The following is a 26,825-nucleotide window of genomic DNA, read 5'->3' as shown; positions in this document are numbered from 1 at the left end:
ACACTTTTCCTCAAGTAGTATATAGAAGTTATTTTGGTCAGGAGGCCTATAACATGTTCCCACAATTATCGGTTTACTTTTGGGTAAGAAGTCCAGCCACACTGATTCGATAAGATCATGTTCTAAATCTGTTCTACTGTTGTAGCCAATATCCAATCTAATGTATATGCACACGCCTTTAGGGTTTCTGTCTTTCCTGATAACAACATAATTATCGATTTCGATTTCAGCATCTTTGATGGTATTGTCTAACCAAGTCTCGGTAAAACACAATACTCCCACTGTACTGCTCCGGCAGAGAAGGTGAATCTCGCTGATCTTGGGGAGGAGATTTCTGATGTTAAGATGGACTAATGGCTCATTTCCACCACATTTTACAGCCCTGCACAGCTCGTCACCACTCGGCTCTACTTGTTTCAACCCGATGGATGTTTTGCTTCCACCGCTGGTCATCTGCCCCCGCCCACACCTGGTCATCATAGCGACCGCATATCTGCCCTCCGCCCATATTCCGAAGTAGGCTATAATATACATTATAACGTTACAATTAAATCCATACACATAACTTTTAAACTGTTTATGAAATACTGGTGCCTCTAAATGACCTACAGTGTACATGGGCAAATGTGACAATCGGCCAGGAGAATGGATATAACTTTGTTGTTAGTCAAACTCACATGCGCTGTGCGAGGGACAGGCGCGAGGGACGGGGGTTGCGCTACAGAGTGAAGCCTCTACCCCGACAGCCTCTCACCTGGCAAAACCGCGGCTTCACCAAAGCCCCGCCTGCGGCCTAGCGGAGCCGATGCTGCAGACAGCTACAAAGGGCTTCCTGAGGAGCGGATTTTCTTTTCTCTCAAAACAATTGAAAACCACCGTCATGTTAAGCTGAGTAAGGAGATCGCTTTTATTTCACCAGAGCCGAAGGCAGCAACACAAAAGACTGATGGAAATAACAGAAGAGAAGGTAATCCCCACTAAACTGGTATCCAGCATTGACAGTAGATAGAGTAGACACCATTCTGCCTGACCAATCAGTCGTCTGCAGTGTTTTCACGTCACCGTATGGTACCGGGTCCACAGCGCTAGAACCTCAACAAAGCAGGGACCAAAACTAGCACGACTCAACCCCGACTCGACCCGGGCTGGCCAGGTTTTTGATCGGTGGAATGAGACAAAAAAGCGAGACGAGCTGGGCGGGGCCGCGCTGATACCAGCGGTGGAAATGGGCCATAAGTGTAGACCTCTCGAAGAAAAAACATTGTCCAGAAACGAAGTTCCCTGTTCGTTTTCGGGGACCGCATGTCCTGATGGTTTCCCAGATCCGAGTGTATGATCCATAGCTTCGGCTTGCGCTCATGTCCGCGCGTTCCTCTCCTTCCCTCTGCAAGGGCCGTCCCGCGACATGGCAGCCCCACCGCTTTCCCACGCTGTCAACTCTGCCGACATCAAAGGCTATTAAAATCTGCTATTAAAACAGAGATCTTTTCTCTCTATACTTATCTTGCTAGTACGCAAGTAACGAGTTAAGTGTTTGATTAACACTGTTACAGGGTAACTGTAATGTGATTACTGCACTTAGGGACAGTAGTGTCTTACACTACTCGTTACCGACAAAAGTAATGTGATTACAGTAACACGTTACTTTGTAATGTGTTACCCCCAACACTGTTTACCAGGCACAACTGTAACATTACGTTAGCGCAAGTTGCCCACCGCTCCCGGTTAGACAGCGTCTCCAGGACGTTGCCTACATGTCCGTACTCCAATGCTACAAACCGTAGCATTAAACAATGCGGTATGCATACTTGAAACATGTAGCCTATGTATAAATAAAATATAAAACTGACGGGGAGAAAGTACAATCTCTGAACATGACTTAGTTCTGCCTGACTTCCCCCAAAACACACGTCATTACCGTAAGTGACTGAATTCAGTCAACACAAAAACATACCGTAGGCCTAATGGGGGAAAATAATATTATTTATTCTAATAAACGCCCCGGCAGTTAACGGAGACCGGCGGTTATTATGCTAAATTGACTTGGGCCCCCTGCGGTTATTGGAGACTCGGCGGCAATTGGGGACTCTGCTATTATTGGAAGTTTTACGGTATTTAACATTTTTTGGGAGACTGGAGTGCCTGGTGAGGATCAAGTTCAAATCAGATCCTAAAATCGGTTCCCTCCAACCTGTCATTTTGTAAACCAAAGATGTAATGTCAATCTATGTAATCAATGTCCTTTATAAAGTTCTGTCACTTGGTTTAATGTGTGCTCTTGGTTATTTTTGATCGGATTTGAATTGACATTTGCAAAAACTGGAGGTTGTAAGTCAATTTCCAATGACTCCCCAAATGACGAGAAATTGTTAATTTGAAAAAAACTGCTTGGTTCAAGTTAGGCAACTGTTATGACCCGGTCTAGGGGTTTTGACCACAACATAAAACTTAGACACTGACAACAATGAAAAGGTATGTGTGATTTTATTTTCACACATAAAAAAGGCAAACAGGGACACTGGACTCTCTACTCTCACATGCCAACAGAACAAGCTAACTTAAAGCCTGAGGAGTAGGCCGAAGGTAGTCACAGCGCCGGGTTGCCTGGCAACCCGCCTCCATTTGAAAGCGTTGTCGCAGTGAGCCGGAAAAGGTGCGAATGGTCAGCTCATTCATAAAAAATTACAGGGGAAATCACCTCATGTATCAAGAAAGTGCAGGAGTGAAAGTAAAAAAAGTAGCCTATACAATCATGACTGCAGGGGCGCCAGGAGGAATGCTCCGTGCGGTTAGGCTTTATGCTCAAACGAGGTTGACATTAGTAGGTAAAATTAACGGATATAATAATAAGCTTCAGAGGGCTATAGCTGTCTGTGGCGAGTTGGTCTGAGGATATTCCCTCTCGAAATCAGCTCTGCATTCCCTTACAAAAACTACTAACGTTAGGTAGTCATGTGCATTTATAGCCTATACTATTCCCCCTGACGAACGTTATGCAGACTGCAGCTGTTTGATATGCGGGCGGTCGTGTATCGTTCCAATTTTAGTATAGCCTACTCAATTGGAACGATACAGAGAAGACTGGCGTGCGGTCGTGTATCGTTCCAATTTTAGTAGGACACCATATCGTTCTGCCCGCCCACCATGCGAGTGCAGTCTTGTTGTTGAATGAATTCGTTCATCATACAGTAGCCTAGGCTACACTAACCTATGAAAATATTCATTAGGGCTAGGAGGAGCAGGAAATCCCTCCGCTCGCCTTTCAATCCGGGAGCAGGGGATTTCACCTGAAAGTACACCACAGCACGGGAATGTGGCCGTGCTGCTTGGGTCTTCTGTGTGAAAGCAATTTCTGTGGCGAGGGTGCGGGCTTTCTGGGACTCCTAAACTGCAATTTTTATGCGATCTGTGTGTGAAAGAGCCTTAAGATGATAAAACGTTTCTATATTTTAGGCTTTTACATAAATGTGACGTCATTACATAGGTCTAGCTCTGATTGGATGCTGCTTTGATCAGATGTTAGTTGGAGTCAGACTTTGATAGAAGCAACACAGTTTTTTGACCGTGCGCTTGACATGTAACTTTGTATTTTTTTCAGTAAACATTCTAAATGTGAAAGTTGTCTCGTCTTGTCGTTCACGTTGCAAATACTGTTTTGTAGACTACTCCAACAAGTGGTACAGAAGAATAAGGGATTAAGAGACGGAGTGCCACTACATTTTGTCAAAAAACTCGCTAGATGGAGCTTTCTGGAACATTCCTGAGCAACGTGGAGAGCGTTAAGGACTTCAAAGGAAAAAGACGTGAGCTCACCCAAAGAAGCCGATGCAGAAACGGGTAAAGCCTAATCCTCTGAAGTGTTCGCCAGATAAGGTACCGAAAAATCTTGATATTCCACGTGCATGAGGATGTACTCTGCCAATGCAACTGAAGATAGCCTATTTGGGGAGTTTGAAGATATTTTGGAGGTGAACTGAAACTCCATGTAAAGCGGGCGGCGGATTTGTTACGCCCCCTGTAGAGGGGCAGATATAAACGAGAGAAGAAATGGAAGCGATGTTGCGTCTCATGCGGTCTCAGTTTAATGAATTAATCTTATTACATTTATAAAGTGGTCCTAACAGGCTGCATGTCAATTATATATCACAATTCTTATTTCTATCAAATGTTGTCCCAATGTATTAGTAATTCTAGTGTATGATGTCGCTGTGTGGTTAGGGACTGTTCGTTATTTAGAAAGGGGGGGGGTCTGAATTAAAAAGCTGTGACCACTGACCAAAATATATTTTTCCTTGAACCTCCACAAGTGATGAGAAAAACATGATTGACACAAAATGTTATATATGACTGAAGCTCATGGAAATTGGAAACCCTCATTAGTGTTTTGCTTCCACTTGTGTTTACCCTGCCTTTTTGACACAAAATGGCCCCCGTGAGAAGGGTATATTGGAACTACTTTCACTGCGTTCCGATCGGCTAGCAGTTCCCTGTGAAGTGGACTGCACAGGGTAGGCTATTGAGCCATATTACTTAAAATGGCTGAATACCCTGTGCAGTCCACTGTGCAGTAACTACTAGCAGATATTGCTGGACAAAGAAATTTTGTACATTTTAAAGTAAAATGCATGAATCTGATGCACTCTGAGAGCAAAAGGAAGAGGCTAATCTTCACATTAATATCCTCTTCACTGTGCTGTGGCTTTACAATGATGAAAAAATAATTGACATTACATTTCCAATACAAAACAGCAGAGGGTGCCGCAGCACCACAAGCACCCCCACTTCCCGCGCCCCTGGTCACCACCACTTGCCCACAGGCATCCAATGAGACTAAATCATCAGACCTAATCTTCTTGGAAACACATTTTATTTTGTCCTGATTGGTCTTAGATTTATGTCATAGTTCTGTGGAGCCCAACATGAGCCCGACCAAATTTTTTTTTTTTTTTTGGAGGGCCCCTTCACCCCGAGGGCCCTGGGGCACCTGCCCCGGTTGCCCTATGGTTAATCCGGCCTTGAAATTGGGACCTTTAACCTAAGGTGCTTTGTGCAACTGGGCCCAGGCTCTTTCTTAATAACCTCTCACCTAATGTTACTCCACCACAAGCATGAGACTCATCACCAGTTTAGCCTGCCATATGCACACACGCACGCACGCACACACACACACACACAACTAATTCATGCTTTTATCTCCTAGGCCAGTGGTTCTCAATGTAAATGGTAAATGGTAAATGGCCTGCATTTATATAGCGCTTTTATCCAAAGCGCTTTACAATCAGTAGGTAGTCTACATTCACCCATTCATACACCGATGGCGGCAGGCTGCCACCCTGCACACCATCGGGAGCAAGGAGGGTTAAGTGTCTTGCCCAAGGACACAACGACAGCAGCTGGGAGGGAGTGGGGATCGAACCGCCAACCCTTGCGTCATTGGCCGACCCGCTCTACCTCCTGAGCTAAAGCCGCCCTCAATGTAGGGTCCAGGGACCACCCAGGGGTCTTTGAAGGGATTCCAGAGGTCTCCAGCAAATTGATGAATTGCTAGACTTCACCATTACAATTAGCCTACATCAACTTCACACAATTAGAAAATATAGAGGCATGACTGCTTTGATGTTACACTGTTACCTCTGAACCTACAACACAAAGGGTCATTGAATCTGAACAGAATAACCTCTAAAAGAAAAGAAAAAATCAGATTTGGGTCCAAGAGACAAAATCTCATCAGTGGGGGTCTGTGACCTTAATGGGCTAAATGAGGGTCTTTGATATGAAAACGGTTGAGAATCACGATCCTAGACCTAGATGTGTTTATTCTGGCATCAGTAAATGTGTGTATCGTGTAGGCTACTAAAATCCAGCAGGTCGAATTTTAACTGGCAGAGAAAATCACATCTCCTGAATGCTGGCCTCGTTTCACTGGTTAGGCTACCTGTTGGGTTTAGAATTGCATTGAAACATGCCACTGCTCATTTCTAAAACAGAGGTAGGTCAGATCCCAAGCCAAATCATGTGACCTTTAACCCCATATTGCCAGTGTGTAGTCTCCGATCCTCAGCCACAGCCCTTCTTGCAAAGGCCAAGTGTGTTGCACAAATTATGTAGGCCTATATTATTACAGGTGTGACACAAACATCTAGAGATTATCTGGATATACAGTTTTGAGAAGTTTAGACTTGAGAAATTGTTGTCAAATATAACAAAATCACACATTTAAAACCACCAATTTACAATATTTGTTGTCAGCATTAGGCTACTATCCAGATGTTTAAATGTTTCACTCATCCACTGGAGGGCAGTGTAGAGGATAGAAACCAGCGCTGTCTTTTGTGTTGGTAACAGTAACGACCCGGTTACTGCTAGCCAGCTACAAACACCAAAACAACAGGCAGGTGATTGTACAAAGGGAGCCGGAAAAGGAAAGAGCAAGTCACAGTAATGTTATCTGTATGGACAAGAAGCGATTCCTGGCATTCATCGCCATGGTGTTAAACTGTGCTGCTAGTACCCTTAGCAAAAAGAAGTTTATACAAGTGTACAATTAGTATACTTTAGTATACTTCTTTTAAACTTAAAATGAGAGAGTATACTTTCAGTTTACTTTTTAGATACTTATCAAATATATACTTATAAAAATGTTACTTAAGTATACTTACACTTGAGTATACTTATACTTAAGTGTACTTACACAGTATCCAGTATACTTACATTTAAGTATACTTATAATTAAGTATACTTACACTTAAGTATACTTATACTTAAGTATACTTACACAGTAATACAGTATACTTACACTTAAGTATACTTATACTTAAGTATACTTACACAGTATACAGAAAAGTCTAAGTATAGGCTTGTACTTGTACTTAAACTTGTAATTGAGATACACACAAGAAAAGTATAAATAAGTATTCTTGCCTTATACAGAAAGTATAAGTATACTTGGCTTGTAGTTGATTTGTTTTATTGAAGTAGGCTACAGCAGTTCTGCATATAAAATGGAAAAATCAGGATATCACAATAAATCCCAGAGGCTTATTTCCATGTGGTCCCTTATAGTCGATAGATTATAGCCGATTAAATACTTTTTCAGACATATCGGTTTCTTTGAGGTAGTATACACCATACACATTTGGCTGAATTTATTGACAATTCTTCCATGAGAGTAGCAGACTTGATGTATACTGGCTGCTAAGGCTACCAGAATATATGGAGTGCTTGAGTGATGTCACTCAGCACACAATTGCTCAACTTCACATCACTGATGACATCACTCACTGATGACCACCACTGATGATGTCATAGATGTGATGATGTCATAGAGATTGTGACATCATCAGTGATGATGTCATAGACATTAATTCATGAATGAAATCAGAGGGACAATTGAAACAGAGAAGCAAACAGACAAACAGAGCCCATGCTCCCTTTTATAGGCACAATTAAAGCAATACAACTGTGACTTTTGCTTCGCTGGAAATTATGGTGGTGTCCAGACATGGTTTCCAGAAGTACACAACCTGCCTATGACCATCCCCTGATCACAACCCACCGCCATGCAAATATTCAGTACAATGCCACCTGGGGTGTGGGTGTCAGGTGTTTTCCAGGACTTTCCAAGTGGTTCCAGGACTTGATGAAGTGCCCATGACCTTCTCCGGATCATAACCCCCTGCCATGCAAGATTTCAGCCCAATCTGACCTGGGGTGTGGATGTGAAGTATTTTCCAGGTGGTTTCCAGGATTTTCCAGGACTTTCCAGGTGGTTCAAGGACTTGGTGATGGACCCATGACCTTCCCCAGATCCTAACACCCCGCCATGCAAAATTTCAGCCCAATCCGTCCTGGGGTGTGGGCGTAAGGTGTTTTCCAGGTGTTTTCCAGGATTTTCCAGGTCTTTCCAGGTGGTCCCAGGACTTGATGACATGCCCATGACCTTCCCCAGATCACTACCCCCCTCCATGCAAAATTTCAGCCCAATCCGAACTGGGCTGTGGGCATGAGGTGTTTTCCAGGTCGTTTCCAGGATTTCCCAGGACTTTCCAGGTGATTCCAGGACTTTCCAATCTGCTCATGACCTTCCCCAGATCATAACCCACCTCCATGCGAATTTTCAGCCCAATCCGACCTATAGTGTTAGAATAGAGACAGATACACATTGGTATGGTCAACATTCACAACTTTATTCAGCTGAACGGATGGCCACAGGACATTGTGCTGAAAGGAAGGGGCCCTGAGTTCGAATCTCACATGGTCATACTTTTTCATTAAACTTAAAGTATACTAGTAGTATACTTACTTAGTATACTACTAGTATACTGAATTGGGCCGATTTAGTGCCAATTCAGTGTCAAGAAGTATTAGGCAAGTACAATTGGAGTATACTACTAGTATATTGATATTAGTATACTTGGTGCATAAAGTATACTTGAGTATATAAGTATACTTGCATAAAAGTACACTTGGTCTTTACTTAAGTTTACTTAATAAAATAAACTTGAAGTATACTTCTTTTTGCTAAGGGTAGGCTATGACTGGGAAGACGGAGAGGACTGAAATGGTGGTTGATGTATCTGGAGCAGAGATAGATAAAATACTGAGAGATGCATTTGTGCAAACTCAGGCGTCTGCATCTAAGTGATATGGAAAGTAATTATGAATGGGAGTACTTTGGGTGGATATGGTGTTATTTTGTTTATTTTAGTTCAATTAAGAGCAGTTTAGGTTTAGTTCAGTAGATGGCGGTAATGCAACATTTTGGATGCCAACCGCCGTAAAACCAAACAGAAGAAGGTGAAGGAGAAGAAGAAGAAGAAGAAGAAGGAGAGTCGTGTTGTTTAAGACCACCCCAATTCCAGCATTATTAGTGGAAATGGGGGAAATGCCCTTAAGCCTGAGGAGAATAAAGTTAGGGCTACAGTACTGGGCAAAATTAAGTGGGACCAGTCTGACCTTCCCAGCTAGGTGTTTACTTTCAGGGGCAGGAGACAGGGATAAGTATAAGCCTTTTTTGTCAAGTGTTGATTAGGGCTGCAACTAACGATTATTTTCATAATCGATTAATCTGTCGATTCTTTTCTCGATTAATCGATTAGTTGTTTGGTCTATAAAATGACAGAAAATGGTGGCAAATGACGATCAGTGTTTCCCAAAGCCCAAGATGATGCCCTCAAATGTCTTGTTTTGTCCACAACTCAAAGATAATATCAGTTTACTGTCATACACGAGTAAAGAAACCAGAAAATATTCACATTTACGAAGCTGGAATCAGAGAATTTAGACCTTTTCTCTTAAAATTGTACTCAAAACGATTAATCGATTATCAAAATAGTTGTCGATTAATTTTCTGTCGATCGACTAATCGATTAATCGATTAATCGTTGCAGCTCTAGTGTTGATCAGTGGGCCAGGAAGTTGAGGTTACATCAGGTAAGGGTTGCGGAGCACACTCGCTGGCTGTCAGTGCCATTTTGGCTAGTTCCAGACCGGGATATTGAATTTAGTTTTCTGATGGAAAAAGACAAGGGCGAGATTGGGGGGAAAATTGAGAAATTAATTTTAGCCTCAGGGTCTTTGGAGGTGTATACTGATGGCTCTGTGGATCCAGAGAGTGGGAAGGCAGGATTTGGGTGGTGTGTGCCTCAGTTAGGGATCGGTAAGGGACAGAGAATCTCTGACGGCAGCTCTGTATTTGTAACAGAATTACTTGCCATTCTCTGGGCATTGTGGTGGGTGGAGGAAGTGGGACCAAGCCAGGTGATTATCTGTTCCGACTCGGCTGCTGCACTGATGGCTGTGAGTGCAGGTAAGTCTAAAGCTCGGCCTGATCTCATTCATGAAATATTATTAGTTTTATATAGGATTGAGAAGGCAGGCTGTTCAGTGGAGTTTTGCTGGGTTCCAGGGCATGCTGGGATTGAGGGAAATGAGACAGCTGATTCCCTTGCAAAGGAGAGCATGAAAAAGGAAGAAGGAATAAGTATTTCAATGGGAAGAGTTGAGCTCAGAGAGAAGATCAAGAAAGGAGTTGAAGCTGAGTGGCAGGCTGAGTGGGAAAAGGGGACCAAGGGGAGGCATTATTTCTCTCTGCAGCCTCAGGTCAAAATCAACTTGGCTGGCTATGGGTCTAGGAGCGATAGGGTCAAGATATGTAGACTGAGGTTTGGTCATTGTGGATTGAATAGTACCTTGTTCATTGTGGGAAAACATCCAGATGGGCGGTGTGAGTGTGGAGAGCCTGAAACTGTGAAGCATGTTTTCCTAGAATGTAGAAGGTATAGGAAAGAAAGGGAAATCTTTTATAAGAGGTTAACAGTAGTAGGAGTTTCTTCTTTCTCTCTAAAATCTTTCTTTGGCCTGAAGAATAAGAACCACCAGCTGATCACAGAGGCAGTGCTGACATTTCTGCATGAATCAGAGTTGTATCAGAGGATATAGTGTGTTTTTTTTTCCAATTGTGGGAGTAGTTGAAGTATAGAACTGAGGAGGGCAGTAATACGCCATGTTGCGTTTAAACTGCCGGAAATAGAAAGAAGAAGAAGAAGAGAGTCGTGTTGAGACGCTGATCAAATTGAACACTAGCTGACTGTGTCAAAAGAATAAATAAATAATGGGCAAGAACAAGCCTAAAAAGCACAAATCGGAAAACCAAGGCGGAGGGAGAGGCATGGAAGCCTGTGTTCAGAATAGCGAGCAAAGGGGGGCTGGAGTGGGGTTTGAAAAAATGGCGGGTGATAGTGACAGCGACGAAATGGAGTCTGAAGACACCGAAATACAAATTGAGGATTCAGGAGGAGCTTTAAAGAAAAGTGATTCCAGTAGATCAGTGAGGAGGAGTGAGTCGTTTGTGGTTGGAATGATTGCGGTACAAAAAGTTGATGGTATTTTCAGAGATGCACATGTTGTAGGTAAGTTTGTTGAAAGGAAATTAGGACAGGTTCGTTCGGTTACAAGAAGCGGTATGGTTGTTATTGAATGTTTGTCAAAGAGGCAGCGAGATAAAGCTTTGAATATCAGTGAGTTTGGAGCAGAAGGAGATGAGGATGATGAGGTGTCTTGTTTCCCACTTGGGTCAGAAGTCAGGAAAAAAGGAGTGGTAAGTAGCGTGCCTTTTTCTGTGGAAGCAGACTTGTTTTTGGATGTGTCAGGTGTATGTGAGGCCAGGAGGCTAACACGATTCAGTGAAGGGAAGAGGGAGGATAGTAAATCAGTGTGCCTCAGTTTTGAAGGGGAAATGCCAGAAAGGGTATATTTAGATTATGTGTGTTACAGGGTTAGGCCTTACGAGAGAGCTCTACTAAGATGTTTTTGTTGTCAGGAGTATGGCCATGTTGCAGCAGTATGTAGAGCACGTAATATTTGTGGGAGGTGTGGGTGCGAGTATTGTGATGATGGAAGAAGGTGTATGATAAGAAAAGATGACGTGAAGTGCTTGCATTGTGGCGGAAATCATCATGTGGGGTCAGCACAGTGCCCTAAAAGAGTTGAGCAAAGAATAGTGAGCAAGATTAGAGAGGAAAATGGAATATCATACGCAGAGGCTGTTAAGATGTCAGAGGAGAGAAAGAAAGAACCAGAGCAAAAACAACCGGAGAGGGAAAAGGGACAAACTAACCAAAGTAATGTCATTTGCATGGAAAATAAGCAATTCCTGGCTTTCATAGCCATGGTTATAAACTGTGCTGCTAATTTGAGTGGGAAGACGGAGAGGATTGAGATGGTGCTTGACGCTGCTAAGAGGTTCTTAAATGTGGTGGATGTGTCTGGAACAGAGATCGATAAAATACTGAGGGATGCTTTTGCGGAAACTCAGACAACTGGGTCTGAGTGACAGTATGGACAATAATATATTAGTAACTGGAGCACGTTGGGGGGTGGTGGACACTATTTATTTATTTTTTTCATAATTGATTGATACCTTTCACCTGCGGAGGGCAGTAAGACGCCAAGTCTTACACTACACTGCTGAAAATCTGAAAGAAGAAGAAGGCGCGTGATTTCTAACCCCACATAGGATAAGCAATAACCACGCCCTGTGGCGCCGGGATTGGCCAGGAGCATTGAAGCTTGGGACTAAAGCACCTGGGGTTTTTCATCTTTTAAAATAAAGATGTTTAAAAAACTATTGCTTGTTACATTTTCAGTGCTGTACCTTTTCTCTGGGTAAGAATTGAGCTTGAAATTCACGATACATTATATTATATCATATTTGTTTATTTGTTTATTTGTTTATTATGGATCCCCATTAGTCTGACTACTCAGACTATTCTTCCTGGGGTCCCTGCAACATACAGAAAATACAAAACAGTTACACTGCACATAACAAAACAGTGAACAATGTTCACATTAAAACCACAAGATTGTGTTCAAATAAAATAATAATAAAATTAGATAAACTAAATAAAATTAGATAAACTAAATAATAAACATCAACAGTGTCATACAAGGGCATACTGCCCTAATAATGCACACATTTTCACACATTTTCATGGAGAATGCACACATTTTCCATGAACATGAATATTCAATCGAGCAAGAGACTTGGAAAAGAATAGCAAAACAAAAACACTGCACTCAGACAAAACTAAGTACAATGTCTTTGCAAAGGACTGCTTCCTTTAGCTTTTTTTTAAAAGTATATTTATTGTTGATCCTGGTAAGATTTGTTGGTAGCCTATTCCAATGGGAAACAGCTCTATACATGACAGTTTTCTTAAGTGCGTTGGTTCTTGGAAGAGGTAAAGTAAAGCGCAGGCCTGTGGCCTGTCTGGTGTCATAGCCATGTCTGTTACATGTGGAGATTACCGTAATTTCCGGACTATAAGCCGCGGCTTTTTTCCCGTTTTTTGGCCCTGCGGCTTATATAACGGTGCGGCTTATCTATGGATTTTTTCAGAAAAAAAAAAAAAAATACAAATAAAATCTCTCTTTTTTAGCACTCTTTCTAACTATAAATCCACTTCTGTTTTAATTTCCTCTCTTGCCCTCTTTTCACCACACCGCGGACACTGTGTGCACTGTAAAAATAAACAAAGGTGGTGTTGTGTTATGTTGTTTTGTTGAAATGTTACGGTAATACGGTAAATGGGAGCTTCCTCAAACAGCCATCTCTTTCCCGACAATCCCCTCTGTGCGTGACCCCTTACATATGGTAATTACGGTAAGCAAACGGCCACTCGGCCAACAACTCCCTCCCCCGACTACCAGGAGAAAATCACAAACTTCGGCGAATTCACACAAAGGAAGATCAAGGAATATTCCATCGAACCGGAGCAGATCATAAATATGGATGAAGTGCCTTTGACGTTCGACCTGCCACTCACTCGGACTGTTAACAAGAAAGGTGAATCGTCGATCACATTGAGAACCACTGGGCACGAGAGAACGAATTTCACTTGTGTTCTGGCCTGCTCTGCATCTGGAGTAAAGCTGCCGCCAATGGTGATTTTTAAGCGGATTACGATGCCGAAAGAGAAAATTCCCAGTGGGATATGCCTCAGAGTCAACAAGAAAGGGTGGATGATGGAAAGTGTCATGAAGGAGTGGCTGGCTGAGTGCTACGTCAAGCGCCCTGGAGGATTCTTTCACCCAAAAAAAGCTTTGCTCGTTCTCGACAGCATGAGGGCTCATATAACAGATTCCGTGAAAGCAGCCATCAAGACCACAAACTCCATTCGGGTTCCGAAAGGCTGGACTGCTGCGTGATGATGACGCCGGCACAGCTGGGCGCCTTCAGAGGCTGTTCGATTCCGACACCGACAGTGACGAAGAGGAGTTCCTTGGTTTTGAGAGTGACAACGAAGGAGAGAGGAGAGTGGTTGACGAAGACACCCTGAACCTGTTCGTTTCCGACACTGAAGTTGAGGACTTTGCTGGTTTCAGTACGGAGGAAGAAGAGGAAGACGAGGATTAGTGACTTGACTTTGACTCTGACTCTGTTTTTGACGCTGCACCTTCACCTAAAAGATGAAGACAAGGATTACGGTACCTGGTTTGATTGTTGACAGCACCTTTTGTTGAAATGTGAATAAATGGGAGCTTCCCCAAACAGCCATCTCTTTCCCGACATTCCTCTCTGTGCACGAACCCTTACATATGGTAATTAAACATCAAAACACCCGCGGCTTATAGTCCGGTGCGGCTTATATATGTAAAAAACAGTCAATTTTGCTGCTGCGGCTTATATACCGGTGCGCCTTATAGTCCGGAAATTACGGTAGTTGTGAAAACAAGCAATAAGGTTGACGCAAGACACAGATGTTTTTCAAATATATAATTAAACTACATGCTAGTCTCTCCTCCCTCATCCATTTCAGTCTTGCATGCATGCCCATATGAGCTATGAACGTGAACACAACACCGTTTATATTATTGCATGTTTTTGTAGATTGTGTACATTGTGTAGATTACAATTATTATGCTTATTATTATTATTACTATGCTAAGGAAGGTAGGTGACCATAATTCATTTCAATGTCCGCTCTCAATATCGCTGTCTGTTCTCAAGTAGTTCTCAAGAGCTATTCAGTTGGTTCATGAAATCGCTGGGCTGCGTGCCTCCAGTGTTGCTCCTGGCCAATCCCGGCGCCACAGGGCGTGGTTATTGCTTATCCTATGTGGGGTTAGAAATCACGCGTGATAGGCAGCAATGTGCCGCAAGGCATCCAGTCTGCCGGAAAGCTAATAGAAGGAGAAGAAGAAGAACTAGGTGCATTTAACTGGCTGCATTTTATTGTGCATTGCCATAGCTTATTTAACACATGATCCCATAATTATACTATGGAGAATTTGCACTATTCGCAAGAATGACTGATGATGGTTTTTGTTGCCGATTGACGGCTGCGCATCTGGATTTTGCAAAGTTGGCTACTAGCTACTAGCTAGCCCTGTGCTAGGCTAGCTAGCTAGCGAACAAGCTAGTGGAGTAGTGTGTGGTAGCGCTACTGTCACTAGTGACTAGCTAACGGCAAGTTAGCTTCTGTACTAAGCTGCTCACTGAAAATGTAAATGACAATGGGGCCGAAGAGACGGGAACTGGTGAGTATGGTGATACAAGCTTGCTAAATAACCAGCTAACGGAAATTGGCTTTGAACGTTATTCGCTGGATAACGTTTTGCACTCACGTTAGCCTTGTTTTGATAGCCTGCGGAGACCTGGTACCTGGTTGCTGGTTGTTATTAGCTAGCTTAGCTGATCAGTTACGCTAGCTAGCTAACGTTAGATAACGCTATAATGAATGCAGTAAATACCCAAGGCTATATCATTTGGGTAAATGCGTCGCAGTGTTAACTAGGCACCTACCAGCTACCTATGCAACCTAATTGAGCTGTCACCAGTCATTGGTGGTGGTGGACAACGTTAATCGGGCTAAATAGGCATTGCAGTTTGTACAAGACGGGTCCAGCTTTAACGCTACATACCACACAGTTCACAGTGGTAAATCAATGCGCCACAACACTAATAAGTTAAGTGCTTCTGAATCTAGCTGCATATTTGATCTTGCTCTAGTCTTGATCCTCATGAGATTCAGAAACGTTTGCTGTCTTGTCAAAAATGTAAAAGAAAATATGTCATTCACGTGAGCTGAAACTTCAGCCAAATTCAGCCAGGCCTCTATTAAGCTGATTCTTGGATTGCCATGCAACAGTTCTGTCACTGATCCACAAACACAAGAAAGAAGCACCTATACGCTGTTGCATGCTGGCACAATTAATCTGCCCTGTTTGGTCACTTTGTGACCAGTCAGTAGTTCCTGTCTGTCACAGATTTCCACAGATCCTTGACAGATTGAAATTGTGTGTGTTGTTTCTCAGTTCGCCAATATCTATGTTGCAGGGTATAGCTGCAATGCCCTTGTTGATAATATCTTCCACTTGTGTCTCCCCTCTTCCAGGTGGTGGGAAGGATGATCTCCCTCCTCCCTGTCTCCCTGGTGCTTATGGTTCTCCTGCTGGCCGAGGCCCCTGGGTGCCAGGCAGGGGACTGTAAGGGCCACAGGCAGGTGTGTACAATATAATTGCTTGTTAAATCAGATACCTTTCAACCCACACACTATTTGCCATTTTACCTGTAGAGTGAATGCTAAACTGATGTGGGTCAAGCCTAATCACATTGCTATTTCCCTCTCATTCTTTATCTCCCAGCTCCCAGCAACAATCATCGCATTGTCCTGAATTTCACCTTTATGGACACCGAGTGTACCTATGATTACCTGTTTGTGTATGATGGAGACTCCTACCATAGCCCCCTCCTGGCCAGTCTGAGTGGCAACACTCTGCCGCAACCCATGGAAGCCAAATCGGGAAAGGTAACAACTGACACATGATTCATAATGGATCCTGTATGCATTCAAGTCTATTCACAAGCTCGCCCCTCCTTATCTGTCTGATCTCCTCCATACTGTCTCCTCCACTCGCTCCCTCAGATCTTCCTCCTCCATTCACCTTACTGTGCCCTCTGCCCGTCTCAGCCTCAGCACCATGGGCAGCATAGCTTTCAGCCGCTCTGCTCCTCAACTTTGGAACTCACTCCCCTGACATCCATCACATCGACTTTATCTGTTACTGTATTTGTGTTGTTGTCTCTATTGTTGATTATTGCACTTGTTTTTACTTTGTAAAGTTCTTCTTCTTCCTCGTGTCCGGCCATCCTCTATATCACGTCTTTCCAGTGGTTGGCGCAGGCGAGTGCAGTGGCATTCGGCTCGGTGCATTTTGGAGCATAGCTACATCTCATGATGTGTGTAAGGTCACTTTGTAAAGGGACCTTGGGTGTCCAGAAAGGCGCTTATAAATAAAATGTATTATTATTATTATTATTATATCTCAAACTCACAATCAAAAAGGAAAATAAAAAATCTGAGCCCTCTCACCCTGCTCACCACTGTCCCCTTGATGCCCCTGTCCACTAGAGCCCTGCATTCTAGCCTGAGCCTGAGGCCCGGCCCAACCCTTTGTTTGTTTAAAAAAAAAAAACTCTCGTAACGGACAAGCCCGTCTTTTATTATCACACGAACACCACAATACATGCATGCGGCCACAACACTCATGCTGACGGTGGCCGGTGAAAAGTGTTCTCTGCATTTAACCCATCCAGGCATGTCCTTTCCTCCGAGGGGCAGGGCAGGAGCAGTGGTCGCTTTCTCGTACAGCGCCCGGGGACCAACTACGGATGTTGTCGTCACTGGTCGGATGACGATGACGATCTGATCTTCTGCATGTTTTTAGTGGGGGGGTTATATACAGAGGAAGCCCCTGGGGGGTACGGGGAGAACATGCAAACTCCACACAGAGAGAAAGGCCCTTACAACGAGATAACCCACCTGGGCAGTAGGCACTGAAGATATGGGGGAAACACAACCACAGCGCTCACAGTGTCCCAGGCGAGAATCGAACTCAGGACCTTCTAACTGTGAGGCGACAGCACTACCGACTGCGCCACCGTACCCCCATTTTTGACATTTGAATTGACACATTGTGGGGTTCAAAGTGTTTTAATGTATTTTTCTTGTATAGTGTTTATTTGATAGGCTTAGGCTATTCGAAATTGATCAAACACATAAGGTTCAGGGGAGGGGGGGAAGGCCTGGTTCGGGCTGTACTGAAAGCAAATTCCACCAACCTTGGTTGTGTGGTTATTAATAATTAAATGATTGATTGATTGAAATAAAGATGCAGCATCTTCACTGACAGATTTGACTAAAAGTGCACCTGCTGTTCTTCTTACTTGCTTTGTCCCTCCACTTCATCTAAGGCTCAGTGTGAGGGTGAACAACACTGACGTATTCCATGTGGATCGGCGCTTCTGGACGTCCTTCCGCTCACGTTTCCCAGCCACCGGGCCCAGAGAGAGAGCCTTCCACTCGGCCACCGTCATTGGAAATTACATGGTGGTCTACGGTGAGCAAGAGCGATCGTAGAGAAATCAGCTAAATTCAATCGATCCAGCCCCCATTTACATTTCTCTCTTTCTCTCCGTCTCTCTTTGCTTCCTGCCTCTCTCTCCCAGGGGGGAATGTACATATTCACTACCAAGAGGAGAAGTGCTATGATGAGGAGATCTTCTTCTACCATCTGGGTTGTCACCAGTGGGTATCTGCTGGGGAGAGCTTGTCACACAGTAAGTTCTGGGTTGTCACCAGTGGGTATCTGCTGGGGAGAGCTTGTCACAGAGTAAGTTCCTGTGCAGACGGTGACTTCTATAACCACTCTGCGTTGCACTTTTTGTCACTTGCTCGCACACATACACTTCAGCCAAAATGGTCTCCATTTGTCTCAGCAGGGGAGGCTGTGAGGGGCTGTTACTCACACGTCGCCGCGGTGATGGAGGGTGGAGTGCTGCTGGTTGCCGGGGGTTACAGTGGCGTCGCCCGTGGAGACTTGGTGGCTTACAAAGTTCCTCTGTTCATCAGCAGCGACCCAGGAGACCGGGTGAGGGAAGAAAAGAGTCATGGAGTCAAAGGGCACAGGAAGTCCTGTCATCAGGAGAGTTTGGCAAAATGGTTCACAGTGTGTAAGGACTCGTGGGAGACAGGATAATGAGAATGTTGTGATTGGGAAGAATAAATAAGGACTACTAGACCAGTGGTTCTCAATTTTCTTCACATGAAGGACCCCTAAACTGACACAAATTAGACCATGGACCCCCATTTGATAGGATTTTGTCCCACGGTCCCCCATGTGATAATAAGATTGATGCTTTTAGATGTTTTATTACAGAAAGTGTATAAAACCCATGACCAAAATAGTCATTGTGTTACTTATGAATGGAAGTATAGCAAAAATAAATAACCCCCCTTTTGGCTGGAGACCCCCTGGAACCCTCTCAAGGACCCCTGGGGGTCCCTGCCGCTCCCCGGACCCCCATTTGAGAAACACTGTACTAGACATCAGTTGAAGTGCACCTTGCAATATTGTGTGTGTTGCTTTTGTCAGGATGCAGTTTGTGCCGAGGCACCGGATGAAAGCATGTGCCTAAAGAATCCAGAGTGCAGCTGGTGTGAAGGCCGCTGTCGGGAATACCAGCCCACTAATCCGGTAACACAGTCTCACTGTATGCAGATGCACACATGCAATGTAGAATTGTTAGTCCAATTTTAAATGTGCTGTTAAAGTCGAGCTGAACCCATTCGTCACGTGCGTCTGAGTCCGTTTCAGACTGAAAACATAATTTGTCTGACAAAACAAATGTGATGACAGTGCCTCGGATGTCTTTCTCTGCTCCATTCAACACCTGGGGAACTTCCTGCAACCACACTGGACAGCTACCTCTTTTTAATCTTATATCTATGCATGCCCGATCCTGGAAGAGCACCTGATTTTTACTCTGCCATTTTATATTGATGTCTCCTTGACCCAATGCAGCACTCCCAATTGTATCTTTATAAATGTGATGACAAGTTGAGAGGCGGGTCATAGTATCATGTCGATGATTTTATTTGACAATTCTGGGGACTGGATTGGGCTTTGGCCAATCCTGGCGTGTTCCGCCTCCAAATCCAGTGGGATTCGGCGTGTTGTGGCGCTCCCCTCGGGAAGAGCCTGCTGACGCGAGGTTACTGGCTGAGTGGAGCTCAGCGAGCTGCAGGCAGCCAGCTGCCTTTGTGTTGGCGAGCAGAGAGTGCAGCCTGTCGGCCTGGAATCTCCAAGGTGCGACCCCTGACAACCAGGCGAGACGCGCGCCAATATCGCCATTGCATTAAATAATATTCCTGGAATGCGACTTTTAAGCCAGTTACATTTCTTTGCATTCTTAGACATTACCGCTTGATTTAGTTTGCATAATTGCTCAAGTTAGTAGTTAGTTTATGGGCTAGAAATTCTGCCAGATGACAGGCACTAGGCGCCATTTTCCCCTTCATTTGGAAGAGAAAATTATCCTGAAATGAAGATTTGATTGACAGCTGCCATGTCATGATATGATTGGTTGAAATGGGGTAGAAATTTGATAGTACTAGGTGACGTCAGCAAACTGTACATTACTGTTATCAATGAAATCTTGAAAAATGAACTTTTGATGTGAAAAACTAAAGAAATTAGATTGTTGTGATTTGTTTTGCATACATTATTAAATAGGTGCACTGCATACCCAGGTATTTGAACTAAAAGAAAAGAAAAGTCATTTTTGGGTTCAGCTCGACTTTAATAATGCCATGTGCCCACTGCCAAAACACTTTTCTACTCTGTTACTGTGTTTCATTAGTAGTTGCACTTCCCCTGATTCGCTTCCCCTCAGCCCCTTCGTATAACGTAACAGCATATGTCACACAGAGGCCACCTGGAAGGCTGAGGGGAACACTTGCAGTTCAAACTACCATTGCTCAACCGCCAGTTGTAATATGTAATATGAAGTGATTCAATGACAGTGTTGGGCAAGTTACTCTGGAAAAGTAATTAGTTACTGATTACTGATTACTCCTTAAAAAAGTAATAAAAGTTACTTTACTGATTACTTTTTCAAAAAGTAACTAGGTACGTTACTAGTTACGTTACTAGTTACTTTTTCTTTTCTTTTTTACCCCAAATACCTTACACTTAAGTTGTTACATGTCTAGCATGTCACTGTATTAATTATTTTTGCTTTGGTATTATGATAGATAGATAGATAGATAGATAGATAGATAGATAGATAAAGTACTTTATTAATCCCCTGGTGGAAATTATTGTGTTACAGCAGAAGCCAATGTCAGTACATCTCAGTAAAAAACACACAAAAGAAGCTATGTTAAAAGAAACGCCAAAGGCATTTTACTTTGAAATTCGGTTAGAAAGAACAGGAAGTGGTGTGTTAAGACTGGCTAGCGTCACACTGGAAAAGACGTGAAATGATAGACAGATAACGTGAGTGGAAGAAAGATGCTGTTACTGTCGGAGTGGTAATAAAACATCACAGCCTCAATGCAAACGTTTCAAGCTTCGTTGCTGAAAGAAAAGTGGTGATCTGTCAACATTCCCTGGGCCGTCTGACTACGGTGAGAAAGGCTTTGACGAGAAGGTTAGGAAGTAACAAAGTGTACAACACTTACCCAAAGTGTATCTGTTAATCCAGTGAACTGTTACACCACCCAAGTCTACCTCACCCAGCATCGCCTTCAATTTAGCCTCCATCCCTATCCCGCATATTCTCTCTGAGGTAGCCAGCAAACGTCTTCCTCTGTGTGGCTGCGGCAGCTTGATATTGTTCTTCGTGGCTATTTTCTCTATGATGCATCGATATGAGGGCGAGTCAACAGTGCAAATAGGTAGCATCTGCCAAGCTGCTCGCACATAGTTTACAAAGGACAATAATGTTCCAGCTTTTGAACGCATATTTCTCTTGCTCGTCGTCTCCTTCTTCTGACTCGGTTTGTTTTGAAAGCCGGCGTGCACGCTCTGACGCTGTATCGCGCACACACACTATGACGTATATGTGCGCGCGACAGGTCTACCTGAGTCCGTGATGATAAAATGTTTTATTTTCTTCTTTTACATAGAAAACACTGCATTCTGGCAGGCAATGATGTAACGCAGTAACGCATGCGTTACTTGGATTAGTAACTGTAATCTAATTACTGTTTTGGAAATTGTAACGCCTTATATTACTTAGTTACTAAAAAAGTAACTAATTACAGTAACGCGTTACTAAGTAACGCGTTACTGCCCAACACTGCTCACTGGCGACACTACACTTTTAGCTAACCTGTTCACATCTATGTTCGCAATGGCATCCCAAGTATCCTCATACTATTATGGGATGCGATGTGAATTACACCCGTTGACACGTTTTGGAACAGCGCTGCACGCTGGCACAATGCTCCTAAAAGCAAAATGCTTATTGTTTTGAATGATTTGGCATCTTCTATTACTGTCCCCTGTCAACACCAGTATTGTTGTATTGTAATAATATGCCATAAAGGTTTATTGAAATTTTGGGGGAAGCAGAAAAAAAATCTAAAAAAACAAAACAATCTTTTTTCTGGCCTGCCGGGGGCGCCATTGGCCTGGCGCCGGCTGGCGGGCCCACCATGCCTGTAGAATGGTAGGGGAAACACTGAAAGCACTTTATAAATAAAGTTGGATTGGATGGTGAGCGCTAGTTTGGGTGAAGTAACATTACGCCCTCTGCTGGTATAAATGTTAATATAGCCTACTACATGTATGTGAGCTCCGCCACAGAAATGATGCACAGAACACATTTTCGCTTAATCAGTTATTAATACATTTTTAATCTGTGAAGATCTTAACGGCAATTGGTGGGTTAATCATTAACATCCCTAGTGCTGACAGTGACCAGCAGCCTCTTACTGTGCCGACCTGCCACAGCTGTTTCTGCGTTAATTTAGCGGTTTCTAAAGAGTACTTCTATCGAGGCCTCATTGACGGCACTTCTGCCGATAATGGTGCATTTATTATCTGCATCAACAGATAATATCGGCTGCGCGTTCTATCTGTCGGGCCATAATACATACTGTATCTATGTACAGTGCCTTGGAAAAGTACTCATACTGCATATTTTGTTGTGCTATCCAGTTAGAATGCATATATACAGGATTTGTATTGAGTTCTATGCAAATAATTTGATCATGTCAAAGTGAAAAATGATTTCTATAAATTGATGTGGAAGTTTAAAAATTCTAAGATCAGAGAAATCTATTTAGTATTCAACCCCTTTGCTTCGTTGGGGCTAAATTGCCACACTACAGCCGTAGTGAACACGTACTGAACTCTGGATCTTTTGCTGCTCGGAGGTTGCCTGATTCCAGTAGAAGCTGGTCTGCAGCAGTGCCCATTTGACATGCTGAATCAGTGCATCTTGGGTGGGAGGCAAGTTCTCAAGGGACATTTGAGAAAAGCTGATGTCTGGCTTCATCTACTTGACTGGAGACACAGCTCTTGCTGTACATGACGACCATAATGCTTCCAGTCTTTGGACATGGACATCTGAGTTGATCTGTTCAGACTCCAAGGTGAAGGCGTCCACGGTCTCAGTGAGATCCGATGTTGCTTCCCAAGCTGCCCATGCACTCCTTTTCCCATAGCCCTGGAAGGCTGATGTAGTGTCACATCATTTTAGCACATGGAAGAGATGTAATGACAGTGACCAAGAACATTGCAGATTTTGTGAACATAAATGTACTTTCCACATTTGAAGCCGATCCAGTGCTCTGTGAGGCCTAATGTGTAGAAGAAGCGTATTGCAAGTATTACAACATCACTGTCGGACGTATGGATCCTGAGTTTCTATGGCTACTGGCCGCAGCATGTGCCAGGTGCTATAACTCATTCTACTGTAGTGTCTGCTTCAGGATGGTTACAAGGCTGAAGCGCAGATGTTACTTACTATATGTCATATTCACATCTGTTGGAGAGTATTACACCCTTCTTGGTAGAAAGGAGTAGTTCACCCCAAAACCCTGATCGCCCTCACCTTGGGGTCGTCATGTACAGCAAAAGCTGTGGCTCCAGCCAAGTAGATGAAGCCAGACATCAGCTTTTTTCAAATGTATCAAGTCCCTCGAGAACTTGCCTCCCACCCAAGATGCACTGATTCAGCATGTCAACTGGGCACTGCTGCCGGCCAGCTTCTACTGGAATCAGGCAACCTCCGTCTAGTTCAAAAGTTATGACCCCTTATGCATTTTCATCAGACATTTCAATATGCCCGCAAAGATGGCCGCCAAACATGGGACCCTATTTCAACGGGGTAACAACAAAATGTGTTTTATTAGAGACACCTTGAAGAGTACAAAAACCTGTTAGAAAAATATATCTTTGGGGTGCATGGGGAGCCCTGTTCCTACTGGACTACTGGGGGTGGACTGCCCGCAGTCTGGCTGCCTCTGTTGAGGCGAGCTCATGCTGTCAGAGTAGAAACCAGGGAGAAGGAAATCAAGATTTAAATGGGTATTTCACAAATCCGATCGTGGCAGTTCTTTGTATGTACATCAACCACATGCTCTTGTTTTTGTATCTGTTGGGGAGCTTTTTCCGATGAATTTTACGAGATTTATTTACATTTACATTACCGTAAATTCCGGACTATAAGCCGCACCTTTTTTCCTGTTTTTTGGCCTTTTTTGGCCCCTGCGGCTTATATAACGGTGCGGCTTATCTATGGATTTTTTCCAAAAAAAAAAAAAAAAAAAACTCTCTTTTTTAGCACTCTTTCTAACTATAAATCCACTTCTGTTTTAATTTCCTCTCTTGCCCTCTTTTCACCACACTGTATGACACTGTATGACACTGTATGACACTGTGTGCACTGTAAATAACAACACAGGTGGTGTTGTGTTATGTTGTTTTGTTGAAATGTTAATAAATGGGAACATTACATATGGTAATTAAACATTAAAACACAAAAAAAAAAAAAAATACCATTAAAACACCCGCGGCTTATATAAGAAAAAAATAGTCAACTTTGCAGGTGCGGCTTATACACCGGTGCGGCTTATAGTCCGGAATTTACGGTACATTACGTCATTTGGCAGACGCTTTTATCCAAAGCGACTTACAATAACACATTTTTTGTCAGCAATAGAGCAATCAACTATGGAGCACAGTCTATGACAACTACAACTTCTGAAGGAACAGTGGTACAAGTTTAGGTTAGTGGTACAAGGTTAGTTTTTTTTGTTTTTGTTTTTTTTTTAATATAAGGAAAGAGAGAGAACGAAGTTAGATCAAGAAGGGCCCAGATGGAGCCTGATTGTCCTTATGGGACTGGGGAACTGTCTATTCGCCAGGCAGGTGCTAGGGGTGCCCAAGCACCTGCCCATTGTCCCCCTTATGCCCAAAGGGCCCCCCTTTTCTTTTTTACAGTGACGGCATGCCCAGCACCCTTCAAGAAGAACTTATAACAATAAATAACAGTTTAGCAATAAATAAAATGTCTGGACAGTTTACACATGTTGACCTTTCAACCGGAAGTTAAGTAATCGTCTGCGTCTCTGTGACGTGCACAATATTTTTTCCCCAGGATGGCGAAGGCATGACCCGCCCTTCTCTGCCTCTGATTGGCCTATAGCATCAAACGTTGATCTAATCACATTCGCTTGGCTATCCTATCCTGCGTCTCTCCTCGTCTCCTGCGCCAATCAGAGGCAGAGATGGGCGGGTCATTCCTTCGCCATCCTGCCCACTGCCCAGCTCCGACTGACTGGCGGATCAGCAACAGTGAAACCGCCCCGCACCGTGGTGTTGTGCCCTTTTTTAAATTCTGAGCCCCCTGCCCCTCTAAGGGTCTCTGCACGGCCCTGCTATTCGTCCTGGCCAGCCGGCAGCACACAGTCCATAGTCAATGGGTTGAACATGCAGAGAATGCAACATTTCACTCGATACACTGCATGGGGCAGGTTTCCCGCTAGTTATAATAAAGATGTGGTTAAAAAAATCCTTCAGAGTTGATAAAGATGTTTAAAATGTTTAAAAGAAGATATTGAAAAAAGGAAGTTTTAAAATCTTAAATCTTTATCATATATTGATAAAGATGTTTACAACATTCTTGGAACTCGTCGTTATGCCCGAGAGGAGCATACAACAATAATGGCAATAATAATTGGGGTTGGGGGGGGTAGGCGCAGCTGTCTGTATGTTCTCTGGGGGGAGGCCCACTCTCCCACACTTGGAAAACCCCTGTCCTCGACTATTCACCTTATTCACCACGCCCACTTTTTCTCTCTTCCGTGTTGGACGCAATTGTATTTGTTCTTCCGGTTCAGCGCTAGTTGGCGGCCAATTTCAAAACAATGTAACTATGAATTAAGTTTGGCAACATTCAGAAGCTACACTGCGGCCAACTTCAGTAACATGTTCATAGCGTTACTGCTGCGAGGTGCCGATGGCTGTACCCGGTCGGCATTTAACGTTAGTTACAAAAGCACGTCGACAGTGTTTTCTACTGTAGCTTACAGTAGGTTGACAGATACTAGCTAGTCCGACTGGTCACACAGCCAGCGCTCTGTCCTCGCTGCTCGTTAAATATTTCCAAATAGGCGTTATTCTGATAAACTGGTCACATATTTGGAATGTTATGTTGTCATCTGAAAAAATATTAAAACTTTAAAACAGTTTGTTTTTTTGCTTGAAAACAGCTTTTTGGAAAGTCTAAAAATTATTACGTAGACTTCCGGGTCTAAAACGGAAAGACGATTACAAAATTACGTTATGCAACACATAGGTTGGATTAGAATTCTGTGTGTGTGTGTGCGCGCACACATACAAGTCTGCGTATTATGCAAATCAACTTGGACCCCCGGCGGGAAATGGAAGACCGGTGGCAATTAGAATACAGGCGCTTATTGGAAGAATTACGATATATATATATATATGGTATATATGTATATATACCGTAATTCTAGCTAGCTAGCACAAGTCACACACTCAGATTTGAACCTGAGAAAAAAAAGTCTATGCAATGTGAATAAAAGGGACATAAGACCATCTGTTGCAATGAAAACAACAGTGAAGGATTATGAAGTTGCCATTATCAGTGTTTTTGGTGAATTCTGTTTTTAATTTGGTATTTTGTTGTTGCTTAAAGGAGTATGCAGAGTTCCAGTACAGGCAGAGACACAGGCAAAGGAGGCGAGGTGACAGGGCGAGTCTGCGTAGCAACACTCCTGACCCTGATGACCCTAGCGAGAGCACCTTAGGTATTTCACTGCATTTTTCACCACATCTCACCACCAGTGTTTAACCTTTCATGAACTCGATGTTTGTTGAAGAATGGTTTTTAATTTACTGATGATAAGAGATGCTGCACCATAACAATATTTTAAATGATTTCCTTTGAAAAATGTATTAAACGCTGCTTACAACTCATTCTAGTTGTGAGATATATATATACC

The 26,825-nt window shown here is 43.3% G+C and overlaps 1 long non-coding RNA gene across 1 annotated transcript; it reads left to right on the top strand.

Annotated features, from left to right (window-relative positions):
• Positions 1 to 18,319: 18,319 nt before the first annotated feature.
• On the top strand, positions 18,320 to 26,563 carry LOC310772948. The gene is made up of 3 exons (XR_014552529.1): positions 18,320 to 18,432; positions 18,937 to 19,038; positions 26,519 to 26,563. It is a non-coding gene; the product is annotated as an uncharacterized lncRNA (long non-coding RNA).
• The last annotated feature ends 262 nt before the right edge of the window (positions 26,564 to 26,825 follow it).

The sequence above is a fragment of the Poromitra crassiceps genome (genome assembly GCF_964638095.1).
Source record: "Poromitra crassiceps genome assembly, chromosome: 3".
In the NCBI taxonomy this organism is placed as follows: Eukaryota; Metazoa; Chordata; class Actinopteri; order Beryciformes; family Melamphaidae; genus Poromitra; species Poromitra crassiceps.
Note: the sequence above shows the minus strand (reverse complement) of the source record. Positions and strands in the feature narration are given on the sequence as shown.